Source organism: Mus caroli, unplaced genomic scaffold (genome assembly GCF_978045245.1).
Source record: "Mus caroli unplaced genomic scaffold, Mus_caroli_1 scaffold_19, whole genome shotgun sequence".
Taxonomy (NCBI): Eukaryota; Metazoa; Chordata; class Mammalia; order Rodentia; family Muridae; genus Mus; species Mus caroli.
Genome location: NW_028227274.1, coordinates 29,888,010 through 29,902,204, shown reverse-complemented (window position 1 = coordinate 29,902,204; position 14,195 = coordinate 29,888,010).

The following is a 14,195-nucleotide window of genomic DNA, read 5'->3' as shown; positions in this document are numbered from 1 at the left end:
AGAAACCTTTTATATTTGGTGGGTTTTTTTTGTTGTTTTTTTTTTTTTTTTTTTTTTGGTTTTTTTTTGGTTTTTCGAGACAGGGTTTCTCTGTGTAGCCCTGGCTGTCCTGGAACTCACTTTGTAGACCAGACTGGCCTCGAACTCAGAAATCCGCCTGCCTCTGCCTCCCAAGTGCTGGGATTAAAGGCGTGCACCACCACTGCCCGGCTGGTGTTTTCTTTTATTGATATATTGCTTTCTTCTATAGTATCTTCTATGCCTAAGATTATATGTTCCACCTCTTGTATTCTGTTAGTGATGTTTGTGTCTGCAGTTCCTGTTCCCTTACCTGGGTTTTCCATCTCCAGGATTCCCTCACTTTGTGTTTTCTTTATTGCTTCTATTCCCATTTTCAGGTCTTAGTTTTATTTATTTTTTTACCCATTTATTGTATTTCCCTGTATTTCTTTGAGAGATTTTATTATTTATTTCCTTTTTAAAGGCCTCTATCATCTTTATATGATGGGATTTAAGGTCATTTTCTTGTGCTTCAGCTGTGTTAGGCTAGTCAGGACTAGCTATAGTAGGATAGCCAGTGCCATATCGCCCTGGCTCTTACTGTGTTCTTATGGTGGCCTTTAACCATCTCATTGACCCTGGTGCCAGCAGGACTCCAGAAATGCAGGAAGAACTGTGGACTGCAAAATGGAGCACAAGGTAGTGGATATAGTTTACTGAGGTTAGGTTTGCTTTAAGGGAACTTGCAAGTCAAGGGATTAGGGGGAAGGGTTTATGTGGTTGTCCCTGGTGCTGATAGGACTCTAAGACTGCAGGCAGAGTTTGGCCAGAAAATAGAGTGCAGGGGTAGGGTGCAGTTCACTGATGCTGGATGTGCCCTAAGGGGACTGAGCAGGCAAGGAACTGAGGTGGAGTCCTACCTGGTTATCCCTGGTGCTAGCAGACCTCCAGGAATGTAGGCAGAACTGTGGGACAGAAAATGGATCTCAGAGGATAGGGAACTGGGCATGGCCCGGGGGGACCAGGCAGGCAGGGAATTGGGATGGGGAGGAATCTCACCTGGGTGTCCCCAGTGACAGCAGGCCTCAGGGAATGCAAGCAGAGCTGTGGACTAGAAAATGGAACACACAGGGAACCTAGTTTGTGTTTCTATTGCCATGATGAAAGTGCTTATTTGGCTTGCACTTCTCCATTATAGTCCATCATTGAAGGAAATCAGGACAGGAACTCAAACAAGGCAAGAATCTAGAGGCAGAAGCTGATGCAGAGGTCATGGAAGGATGCTGTTGATTGGGTGCTCCTCATGACTTGCTCTGCCTTCTTTTTTTATACAACCTAGGACCACCAACCCACAATAGGCTGGTCCTTGCCCCATCAATCACTAATTATCTTAAATCTGAAAAATGCCTTACATCTGGATCTTGTGGAAGCATTTCTTAACTGAGATTACCTTCTTTCAGATGACTCTAGCTTATGTCAAGTTGACATTAGATTAGCCAGGGCACATACATACATTGGACCATTCCTAGGTCTCTAGGATAAAGCCAACTTGGTCATGGTGGATGATCTTTTTGATATGCATCTGTATTCAGTTTTCAAGTTTTGTATTAAGAACATTTTGCATCTATCTTCATCAAGGATATTGGTCTGTGATGTTCTTTTTCTGTGATGTCTACCTGGTTTTAGTATGCAAGTAATACTGGCTTCAAAGAAAGAATTTAGAAGACTTCCTTCTGTTTGAATTATTTTCATAAATTAAGAAGTATTTGGCTGGGGATCTTCTTTGAACATTTGTTAGGATTCTTCTGTGAATCCATCTGGACCAGGGTTTTTTGTTTTGTTGGTTTAAAGGCTTTTATTATTATTTCAATATATTTGCTATGGGTCTGCTTAGGTTGTTTGATTTTGTCTTGGTTTAACTTTTGTGGTCTCAATGAATCTAGAAGCATGTACATTTCTGTTATATATTTCCAACTTAATGGATTATAGAAGCATTCCCCTAAAATATTCCATTTTTTTAAACAAGAAATGTGATTTTAGTTCTGGGAAATGAAAGCAATATAGAGGTCAAAGATCGAAAACAAACCAACTCATCTAATCCACCCCCTGCAAATTAATTCATTTGTATCATGTCTGAAATGTAGATCATTATTCTTTTTCTTTAAATACTAATAACACACATAACATTGGACCCCAGTGCTCTCAGACATGAGATGAGTCAGTACCACTATGACTCTTGAGGGGATCCCCAAGGAAAAGCCAGTGCAGACTATTGAACTATGACCAAGTTTATCTCAAAGTCACCTTAGACTCTGCTAATGTCTTTCTTCAGGTGCTGTTTCCCTTTGCCACATCTGTATAAACTGTTCTTCCTCAATTACAGGAGACATTTCACTTACATAATTAATCATCTGGCGATCAATAATGAAGGTTTCTTTGTTGAATTAGTTGATATCTCTGTATGAGTATCACCGGAAGCACCCATAAATGATAAATGATAAAAAGTTATATGAAGTAATTGTTAAGACATTTGCACATATGTGTACCATATGCATCAGTCACATACACTCCTCTGTTAGCCTCTCCTGGACCCTCCACTAAAGGGAAACTCTCGTGGAGGATTTTGCCCTGAGTCAATGAAAACCCACTAACACTGGGTTGCTAGCATGGAGCATACATTGCGGCATGCCTGCAGCAAACATAGCTTCATGCTAAAAGGGAGGCACAGTGTCCTAACATGGTGGTAGAGGAACTGCTGACATTGTTGCATGCCCAGAGAGTAAGTGTTTGGGAGTCAAAAGTCTGATTAACAGAATCCAGATAAGGTTTCAAGGCTCCTGACCTTACATATACAAATGCTGTATAATCTTCTTGAAGCTTTACGGGATACCTTAGCAACCCAGGACCTCCACTTACATTCAGTTTATACATAAAATCCTCTCCCAACAAAGCAACCAGTTCACTCTGTCCTAAAGTCTTTCTAAGCAACTCCCCTTCTGTGCTCAGACATAACAAAATCTGGAACCAGAGGCAGTGAGCTAATCCCGCCTGAGCTGGCTTTGAATACACATGCAGGTAGATAACTTGTGTCCCCAGAATGAACCTTGCAGCATAATGTTCTCTTTAACACCCTATGCCTTTGCATGAGTTGGAGTGCATACGACTAAGATCATATGCATTTCAGGAAAGATCATGAATAGTGAATATAGAGCTGAAGCCTATGAATGAGTTTATCAGAACAAAAACTCATATTGCCCCTAGCAACTGTCCTCCAGGTGCCATAAAGGAACTTAAGACTATCAAAAAAGCTTTGTCAATAAAGCTAACAAAGCTAATTGATAGCTTTTTAAAGGGGAACAGGTTAGGTAACCCAGGGCTTTTGCACAAGCCTCACTTAAGCCCCTAGCTCCCTTACTGCATATCCTCTCTGATCTTCCCTTTATTTCTAAACAAAACCCTTTGCTAATTTAAAACTTTTGTGCACTTCCTCGAATTCTTTGAACAAGAGAAGAATCTGGAAGCACCCCATACAGATAGGACCATCAGTAAACACTCTCTTCTCAGATATGAGGTCACATTGTGTGATGGATTTTTACCTGGGATTAAGTGTTATGCTATCTATATACAAAGATGAGGGATTCTGTGGACAGGACTAAGATCTAAAATCACTCTCACTTCTTAACCAAAGCTGAGCTTACCTGAGGCAGGCCTTTTTAAAAAGATGTAAGCCCTCCTGAGGGGATGAGTTCAAGAAATATAAAAGGCTGTAGAGGTAGCCATGGGCAAGGAACTGAAAAGCTCTCTAGTTTCTGAGAGCAGCCCGTGCTCCAGCCTCAGCCCTCTTTACCTACTGCCACAGTTGGGAAAGGCATTGTAGGGTATCCACCAGAGACAACTGCTCAGACATGGGTGTAAGCCAATAGAAAGTTTATATTAGCTGGCCAGCAACTACAATGGGTGTTTGAGATCCCAATGTAACCTCAAAACGTTCTCGGGGTGAACTTTTAAGCACAAAAATTATCTTTAGGGTTGGCATATTTCAGTTAACAAGAAGAGTTAGCCAGAAGTAAAACTGCAAAAGCCAAAAGACAAGGTTAATACATTTGGAGACTTCCCCCTAACTATGGACTTTGTTCTAGTTTTGCCACGTGGTGCTGTCTATATGCTTGCATTTTAGAGCTTGGATGGTGCTTCCACCATAGAGTTAGCTGTGCTAAGATCTCGGCCTACTAAGGTCTGTGACCTTGTCACAAATGATCTCACAGAAACCCAGTGTTGAAGTCTTGATCTTTCATCAATAGACAGTTTGGGAAGAGGAAGTGTTTTTAGAAACAGGGCCTAGTGGGAGGAAGTTGCATTACTGTGAATTTCCAGTAGAGGGATCTGGAACTCGCTTTCTCTTTTCCTCCTAGCCACCATGAGGTGAGGAGGCTGTTCCTTCACCATGCCATGTACCATGTATACCACCCTGCTGCTGCTGCCCTGCACAAAGACTCAAAGGAATACATCCAGTTAGTCATGGACAGAAGCCATGACAATAGAGTCAACGTTGTTTATCTGACATAATCTTGAGTCTTCCAGGTGACATGGTACAATTACCCTTTGAGCAGAGAGCTCAGCTCAACCAGACCCAAACTTTTAGACACCAGGAAGGAATAATAAATAAATGCAGTTGTGAACCACTAAGTTCTACTAAATGTTGCTCAACAATTGAAGACTCATACATGAGGGAGTCTGTACTTGGTGGGTGTGATGACTAATCTGGATTGTCAATCTGGTGGAATTTAGAGTTACCATGGAAACAAACTTTGAGCATGTCTGTCTCCATATCAGGTTCACGGAGGTGGGAAGACTTATCCTGAGCATGGTCAGCAGCATTCAATTAGCTGGTATCCTGGACTGACTGAAAAGAAGAGAGAGAGCTGAGCGCCAACAAGAGCTGAGCACCAACATTCTGCTTCCTGAATGCGGATGGGATGCAACAGCTGCCTCAAGCTCCTGCCTTCACGCCTTCCTTCCCCGCCCTGAGAGACTGTCCCCCAAACTCTGAGCCAACACAAACGTTTCCTCCCATATAAGTTGCATTTGTCAGGTGTTTTGCTTCCACACAGAGACAAGCGACTGGCACAGAGGGAACGAGGATTTCGAATGCCGGTATGAAAGGTGACACAACTGAAAATCTGACTTGCTTCAGCTGTTGACTGCTTTAACAGTTCTAGGAGACAGCACTCAGAATGCAAGCGACGTGGTCACATTGGGCATAAGCTGCCTGCTCCGGGTCTGCTTCTTGCCTTGGGTACCCAAGCACTTTGCATACCGGGCTGAAGGTCGTTTCTCCTGACTGAGATCCTGCCTAACCCCCACTCACCGGGCTGAACCCAGGATTCCCTCCCCTTATGCTGTGAAATCTCTCCTCCAGACACGCCATCTCCTGGGCCCGAGACTAGCCATACTATGTCTGCCTGACTGTATGTCAATGGCATTACCTCTTTTTCTTTTAACTTAATTTTATTTATTTAACTTTATTTTATTCCACCATAGAGTTAGCTGTGCTAAGATCTCGGCCTACTAAGGTCTGTGACCTTGTCACAAATGATCTCACAGAAACCCAGTGTTGAAGTCTTGATCTTTCATCAATAGACAGTTTGGGAAGAGGAAGTGTTTTTAGAAACAGGGCCTAGTGGGAGGAAGTTGCATTACTGTGAATTTCCAGTAGAGGGATCTGGAACTCGCTTTCTCTTTTCCTCCTAGCCACCATGAGGTGAGGAGGCTGTTCCTTCACCATGCCATGTACCATGTATACCACCCTGCTGCTGCTGCCCTGCACAAAGACTCAAAGGAATACATCCAGTTAGTCATGGACAGAAGCCATGACAATAGAGTCAACGTTGTTTATCTGACATAATCTTGAGTCTTCCAGGTGACATGGTACAATTACCCTTTGAGCAGAGAGCTCAGCTCAACCAGACCCAAACTTTTAGACACCAGGAAGGAATAATAAATAAATGCAGTTGTGAACCACTAAGTTCTACTAAATGTTGCTCAACAATTGAAGACTCATACATGAGGGAGTCTGTACTTGGTGGGTGTGATGACTAATCTGGATTGTCAATCTGGTGGAATTTAGAGTTACCATGGAAACAAACTTTGAGCATGTCTGTCTCCATATCAGGTTCACGGAGGTGGGAAGACTTATCCTGAGCATGGTCAGCAGCATTCAATTAGCTGGTATCCTGGACTGACTGAAAAGAAGAGAGAGAGCTGAGCGCCAACAAGAGCTGAGCACCAACATTCTGCTTCCTGAATGCGGATGGGATGCAACAGCTGCCTCAAGCTCCTGCCTTCACGCCTTCCTTCCCCGCCCTGAGAGACTGTCCCCCAAACTCTGAGCCAACACAAACGTTTCCTCCCATATAAGTTGCATTTGTCAGGTGTTTTGCTTCCACACAGAGACAAGCGACTGGCACAGAGGGAACGAGGATTTCGAATGCCGGTATGAAAGGTGACACAACTGAAAATCTGACTTGCTTCAGCTGTTGACTGCTTTAACAGTTCTAGGAGACAGCACTCAGAATGCAAGCGACGTGGTCACATTGGGCATAAGCTGCCTGCTCCGGGTCTGCTTCTTGCCTTGGGTACCCAAGCACTTTGCATACCGGGCTGAAGGTCGTTTCTCCTGACTGAGATCCTGCCTAACCCCCACTCACCGGGCTGAACCCGGTGAGTGGGGGTTAGGCAGGATCTCAGTCAGGAGAAACGACCTTCTCCAGAGACAGTTTTCAGTGAAACAGCTCTCCTTTATTGGTGGAGAACAAAGGCTATATAAACTTTGAGGGATGAGTAGCGGTTCCAAGGTGACTTTATGACACTGACTGGAGCTAAGGTACTGGGGAAAGCTTCATTTGCATGAAGATGAATTCCAGGTGTTTTGCTGAACATGTCCTTATAAGGAGAGAGGAAGTTTAACCTATACCCTGGCCACCAGGCCACGTGACTATCTCAAGGGTGATATAGATGGGGGTCTCCCCTGGGACACACAGGTCCAGAGCAGGGAGGAAGCCGTCCTACTCCTGATGATCTCATTCTCATAGGTGTTCTTTACACCTATGAGAATTTCTGTCTGAATTTCTGTCTCTTCATTCCATTTCTCAGACTGCGGCTGGTGAGGCATCTAAACATGTTCTACTGTAATTCTGTAGGGAACCTGTCTTATGGATTAATCTGATCATCATGTGCTTAAAAACTGACAGAAACAACCGTTTCCCTTTTGACTCAGGCTGCCCCATGGTAAAACTTACTCGTTGTCCTCAAACTGGTTATCCTTTACCAGCGGGTCTGCAGAACCCTTGATGAGATCCTATCCCTATTTGGGCACCACCTGTCGTGGGCTGGACCCAGTCGGTCCCTCAACCCAAGGGAGAAATCAGGGTCCCAGTACTCGGGTGGGCAAGGAGTCGGCAAGTGACATATACAAACACCAGAGAGTGTTGGATCTGAATGTAATTTCTCAAAGCGAGCATGAGACTTATATTACAGAAGAAAAACAAGGGAGTTAGGTGACACATCAGCCAAAGTACATTGAGGTTATCCAATGCATAATGACTCTTTACACAAAACAGAAAAATGCATACATAAAAACTGGCAGGAACCAGGCAGTGTAACAACTGGGACAAAGTCAGCCCTATCTAAGGTCAGCTTATTATTAGGAGCCAGGTGAAAGGGCTATATGCCCAGGTGCAATTCTAGTCTATTGTTTAACTCACCACTAGGGGTCCCTTAGTAAATACCTAATTGTGCTATTCCTCTGGGCCTAGTGAAAAACACGCACCAGGGGAGTTCTGTTCTACGAACCCTTTCATGAATAATACTTCAGTTCCTCCTAAAACCACAACCACCTTCTTTCTACTCTTATGTAACATAGTCTGCCATTCATGACTGTAGTAAGAATTCTAAGTTTACTTTGTTAAACTAGCCCTGAGATTTCTAGCTTCTATCCAGCAAACTGCAATGCCTGATTTCTTTCACCATCAACACTGGAGGCATTTCGTCTGAATGAGTAACAAAATTCCAATCTCATGGTAGGCTCAACGACTACCTAGGATATTGGTATACTGGTGAAGGTCAGGAAGCAATATTCAATCTAACTTAGCTATTTGTCTAATCATTCCTTGGAGGCACCTATAATAAAACAATACTGAAGGAAAGCATGCAGAACCTTTCACTGACTGTAGCAAGGACCAATCTGGAGCGTATCCACTTATGGGACACCAGAGACTCTCCAGAAGATCAGTTTCCATGAAACTTGGTGCCTCAGGAATGCAGCCACGCTTTTGGACTTGTCACGAAGACTCCACTGGAGTAGGTGTGGCATTTAATATGGCACCCTCCTTCTCTTGTGTATATATCACAAGTCTTTCCCAAGCACAGTACATGTAGCTCAGGTAGGGAAGGGTTTTGAGTCTTTCTCTTCCTGGCACACTTGAGCTCACAGGCTGATCAGTCTATGCTCGCCAGCAGCAGTCTTTTTCTTACAACCGCGGTAGAGAGGATGGGAGGCCCACTACTGTGAGCCTGCCTTAGAGTATATATACAGACTCCTCTAACACCCAGATTCCAGAATAATAGGAGCCATTCTCACTGTCCCAGGGAAGTTAACAAATCAGGTGTCTTTTCTCCAGGATCCCAGTGCAGAGACCGGGGACACCTGAGGCCACACATCCTACAGTACAATGGTTACACTTCACGGAAATATGACCCTCCTCTTCATCTTTTCTTGAATTTCACAGCCATACATTCTTAACCCAGGATTCCCTCCCCTTATGCTGTGAAATCTCTCCTCCAGACACGCCATCTCCTGGGCCCGAGACTAGCCATACTATGTCTGCCTGACTGTATGTCAATGGCATTACCTCTTTTTCTTTTAACTTAATTTTATTTGTAATTCATTTTTTACGCTCCATATTCCATTCCCTGCTCCTCCCCAACCACCCTCTGACTGCTCCACATCCCACACCTCCTCCCCACCCCACCCCATCTCCACATGGATGCCCCCACCTCCCACCCCACCTGACCTCTAAATTCCCTGGGGCCTCCAGTCTCTTGAGGGTTAGGTGCTTCATCTCTGAATGAACACAGACCTGGAAGTCCTCTACTGTATGTGTGTTAGGGACCTCATATCAGCTGTTGTATGCTGTCTGTTTGGTGGTCCAGTGTTTGAAAGATCTTGGGGGACCACATTAATTAAGACTGCTGGTCCTCCTACAGAATCTCCCTTCTCCTCAGCTTCTTTCAGCCTTTCTTAATTCAACAACAGGGGCTAGCTGCTTCTGTCCATTGGTTGAGTGCAAATAACTGCATTTCACTCTTTCAGCTGCTTGTTGGGTCTTTGGAGGGCAGGCATGCTTGGTCCCTTTTTGTGAGCACTCCATAGCCTCAGTAATAGCATCAGGCCTTGGGACCTCCCCTTGACCTGGATCTCACTTTGGGCCTGTTGCTGGACCTTCTTTTCCTCAGGCTCCTCTCCATTTCCATCCCTGTAATTCTTTCAGACAGAAACAATTATGGGTCAGAGGTATAACTGTGAAATGGCAACCCCATCCCTCACTTGATGCCCTGTCTTCCTGCTGGAGGTGGGCTCTATAAGTTCCCTCTCCCTACTGTCAGGCATTTCATCAAAGGTCCCTCCCTATGAGTCCTGGGAGTCTTTCACCTCCCAGGTCTCTGTGCATTCTGGGGGCATCATCCCAAGATCCTATTTCCTGAGGTTGCTTGTTTACATTCTTTCTGCTGGCCCTCAGGGCTTCAGTCCTTTTCCCTCACCCAATACCAGATCAGATTCTCCTCTACCCCACACTGCCCCCCACCCTGTCCACTTTCCCTCCCAAATCCCTCCCTCCCTCCCCATTTTTGATTGCTTTCTTCTCTCTCCCAAGTGGGACTGAGGCATCCTCACTTGGGCACTTCAGCTTCTTAAGCCTTTTGAATTCTGTGGACTGTATCTTGTGTACTCTTTATGGGTTTTTTTTTTCCTTTTTCCTTTTTAGCGAATATCCACTTATTAGTGACTACATACTATGCATGTCCTTTTGGGTCTCAGTTACCACACTCAGATGATATTTTCTAGTTCCATCCATTTGCCTGCAAAACTCAGGATGCCCTCATTCTTAAGAGCTGAGCAGTATTCCATTGTGTAAATGAACCACATTTTCTGTATCCATTCTTCTGTCATGGGACATCTAGGTTGTTTCCAGCTTCTGGCTATCACAAATAAGGCCGCTATAAACATAGTGGAACAGGTGCCCCTGTGGCATTGTGGGGGTATCTTTTGGGTATATTCCCAAGAGTGGTATAGCTGGGTCTATAGATCAGGTAGATCTATTTCTAAATTACTGAGGAACGTCCAGATTGATTCCCAGAGTGGTTGTACCAGTTTGCAATCCCACCAGCAATGGAGGAGTGTTCCCCTTTCTCCACATCCTCTCCAACATGTGTTGTCACCTGAGGTTTTGATCATAGCCATTCTGACTGGTGTAAGGTGGAATCTCAGGGTCATTTTGATTTGCATTTCTCTGATCACTAAGGACTTTGAACATTTCTTTAGGTGTTTCTCAGCCATTCAAGATTCCTCAGTTGTGAATTTTCAGTTTAGTTCTATACCCCATTTTTTAAATTGGGTTGTTTGGTTTTTTGGTGATTAACTTCTTGAGTTCTTTATATATTTTGGATATTAGCCCTCTATCAGATGTGGGGTTAGTGAAGTTTTTTTTTTTTTTTTCCTATCAGTATGTTGCCGATTTGTCTTCTTGACTATGCCCTTTGCCTTACAGAAGCTTTCCAGTTTTATGAGGTCCCATTTATCAATTATTGATTTTAGAGCATGAGACATTGGATTAATTATTTGTAATTTGTAATTATTTGCAATTATTTGTAATTATTTAATTACAAATAAAATTAAGTTAAAAGAAAAAGAGGTAATGCCATTGACATACAGTCAGGCAGACATAGTATGGCTAGTCTCGGGCCCAGGAGATGGCGTGTCTGGAGGAGAGATTTCACATCATAAGGGGAAGGAATCCTGGGCTAAGAATTCAGGAAATTTCCCCCTGTGCCAATGACGTCAAGGATCTTTCCCACTTTCTCTTCTATTAGATTCAGTGTATCTAATAGAAGTGTATTAGATTTGGTGTACTTAATATGTTAAGGTCTTTGATCCACTTGGACTTGTGCTTTGTACAAGGTCACAAATATAGGTCTATTTTGATTCTTCTACATCTAAACAGCCAGTTAGACAAACACCATTTATTGAAGATGCTTTCTTTTTTCCATTGTATATTTTTGGCATCTTTGTCAAAGATCAAGTGACAGTGGGTGTGTGGTTTTATTTCAGGGCCTTCAATTCTATTCCATTGATCAACATGTCTGTCTCTGTACCAATACCATGCAGTTTTTATCACTATTGCTCTGTACTAAAGCTTGAGGTCAGGAATAGTGATTTCCCCCAGCTGTTCTTTTATTGTTATGAATTGTTTTTCGTATTCTGGGTTTTTTGCCTTTTCAGATGAATCTAATTATTGCTATTTCCATGTCTTTGAAGATTTGTGTTAGGATTTTGATGGGGATTGCATTGAATCTATAGATTGCCTTCGGTTGGGTGGCCATTTTTACTATGTTAATTCTCCCAATCCATGACCATGGAAGATCTCTCCATTTTCTGAGATCTTTGATTTCTGTCTTGAGAGTCTTCAAGTTATTGTCATACAGGTCTTTCACTTGTTTGGTTAGAGTTATCCCAAGATATTTTATACTATTTGTGGCTATTGAGAAGGGAATTGTTTCCCTAATTTCTTTCTCAGCCTGTTTATCCTTTGTATAAGGGAAGGTTACTGATTTATTTGAGTTAATTTTATATCTGGCCATTTTGCTGAAGTTGTTTATCAGCTGGAGAATTTCTCTGGTAGAATTTTTGGGGTTGCTTATGTATACTATCTTATTATCTGCAAATAGTGATACCTTTATTTCTTCTTTACCAATTTGTATCCCCTTGATCTCTTTTTGTTGTCTTATTGTTCTAGCTAACACTTCAAGTACTATATTGATTAGGTATGGGGAGAGTTGGAATCATTGTCTTGTCCCCAATTTCAGTGGGTTTGCTTCAAGTATGTCCCCATTTAATTTTATATTGGCTGTTGGTTTGCAGTATATTGCTTTTATTATGTTTAGGTATGGGCCTTGAATTCTTGATCTCTCCAATACTTTTAACATGAAGGGGTGCTGTATTTTGTCAAATGCATTTTCAGCATCTAAGAAGATGATCATGTAATTTTTTTCTTTGAGTTTGTTTACGTAGTGGATTGCGATAATGAATTTTCATATATTGAACCAACCTTGCATCCCTGGGATGAAGCCTACTTGATTGTGGTGAATGATTGCTTTGATGTGTTCTTGGATTCGGTTTGCAAGAATTTTATTGAATATTTTTGCATCGATATTCATAAGCAAGATTGATCTGAAGTACTCTTTTTTGGTTGGGTCTTGTGTGGTTTAGGTATCAGTAATTGTGGCTTCATAGAACAAGTTAGGTTGTATTCCTTCTGTTTCTATTTTATGGAATAGTTTGAGGAAAATTGGTATCAGGTCTTCTTTGACAGTCTGGTAGAATTCTGCACTAAATCCATCTGGTCCTGGGCTTTTTTGGTTGGGAGGTTTTAATGACTTCTTCTATTTCCTTGTGTGATGTGGGCCTGTTTAGACAATTTACCTGCTCCTGATTTAACTTTGGCATTTGGCATCTGTCTAGAAAACCATCCGTTTCATCTGATTTCCCAGTATTATTGAGTATAAGGCTTTTATAGTAGGATATGATGATTTTTTAAAATTTCCTCCATTTCTGTTGTGATGTCTCCCTCTTTGTTTCTGATTTCATTAATTTGGACACTGCCTCTTGGTCCTTTAGTTAGTTTGGCTAGGAGCTTATCTATCTTGTTGATTCTCTCAAAGAACCAGCTTTTGGTTTTGCTGATTCTTTGTATTCTTTTCTTTGTTTCTATCAGGTTGATTTCTGCCCTGAGTTTGACTATTTCTTGCCTTCTACTCCTCTTGGGTGAGTTTTCTTCTTTTTGTTCTAGGGATCTCAGGTATGCTGTTTAAGTTGTTAGTGTAAGATCTCTCCCATTTCTTTACCAGGGCACTTAGTGCTATGAACTTTCCTCTTAGCACTGCTTTTATTGTGCCCCCATAGGTTTGGGTATGATGTGTCAACATTTTCATTAAATTCCAGGCAATCTTTAATTTCTTTCTTTATTTCTTCCCTGACCAAGTTATCACTGAGTAAAGAGTTGTTCAGTTTCCATGTGTATGTGGGCTTTCTGTAGTTTTTGCTGTTATTGGAGACCAGCCTTAGGCCATGGTGGTCTAATAGGATGCATAGTATTATTTCAATCTTCTTGTATCTGTTAAGGGTTGTTTTATGACCAATTATATGGTCGATTTTGGAGAAGGTACCATGAGGTGCTAAGAGGAAGGTGTATTATTTTCTTTTAGGGTGAAATGTTCTGTAGATATCTGTTAAATCCATTTGGTTCATAACCTCTCTTAGTTTCACCATATCTCTGTTTAGTTTCTGTTTCAATGACCTGTTCATTGGTGAGAGTGGAATATTAAAATCTCCCACTATTATTGTGTGGGGTTCAATGTGAGTTTTGAGTTTTAGTAAAGTTTCTTTAATGAATTTGGGTGCTCTTGCATTTGGGGCATAGATGTTCAGAATTGAGACTTTCTCTTGACAGATTTTCCTCTTGATGAATATGAAGTGCCCTTCTTCATCACACTTGATAACTTTTGGTTGAAAGTCTATTTTATTGGATATTAGGATGGCAACTCCTGCTTGTTTCCTTGGACCATTTCCTTGGAAGACCTATTTCCATACTTTTACTCTGAGATGGTGGCTGTCTTTGTTGTTGAAGTGTGTTTCTTGTATTCAGCAAAATTCTGGATCTTGTTTGTGTATTCAGTCTGTTAGCTTATGTCTTTTTATAGGTGAGTTGAGTCAATTAATATTGAGAGATATTAAAGAGAGATGACTTTTGGTTCCCAACATGTTTGTTTTGTTTTGTTTTGTTTTGTTTTGTTTTGTTTTTTGTAGGTGATTTTATGTGTTTGTGGCTTTCTGCTTTTGACTTTGTTGTGAGATGCTTAAT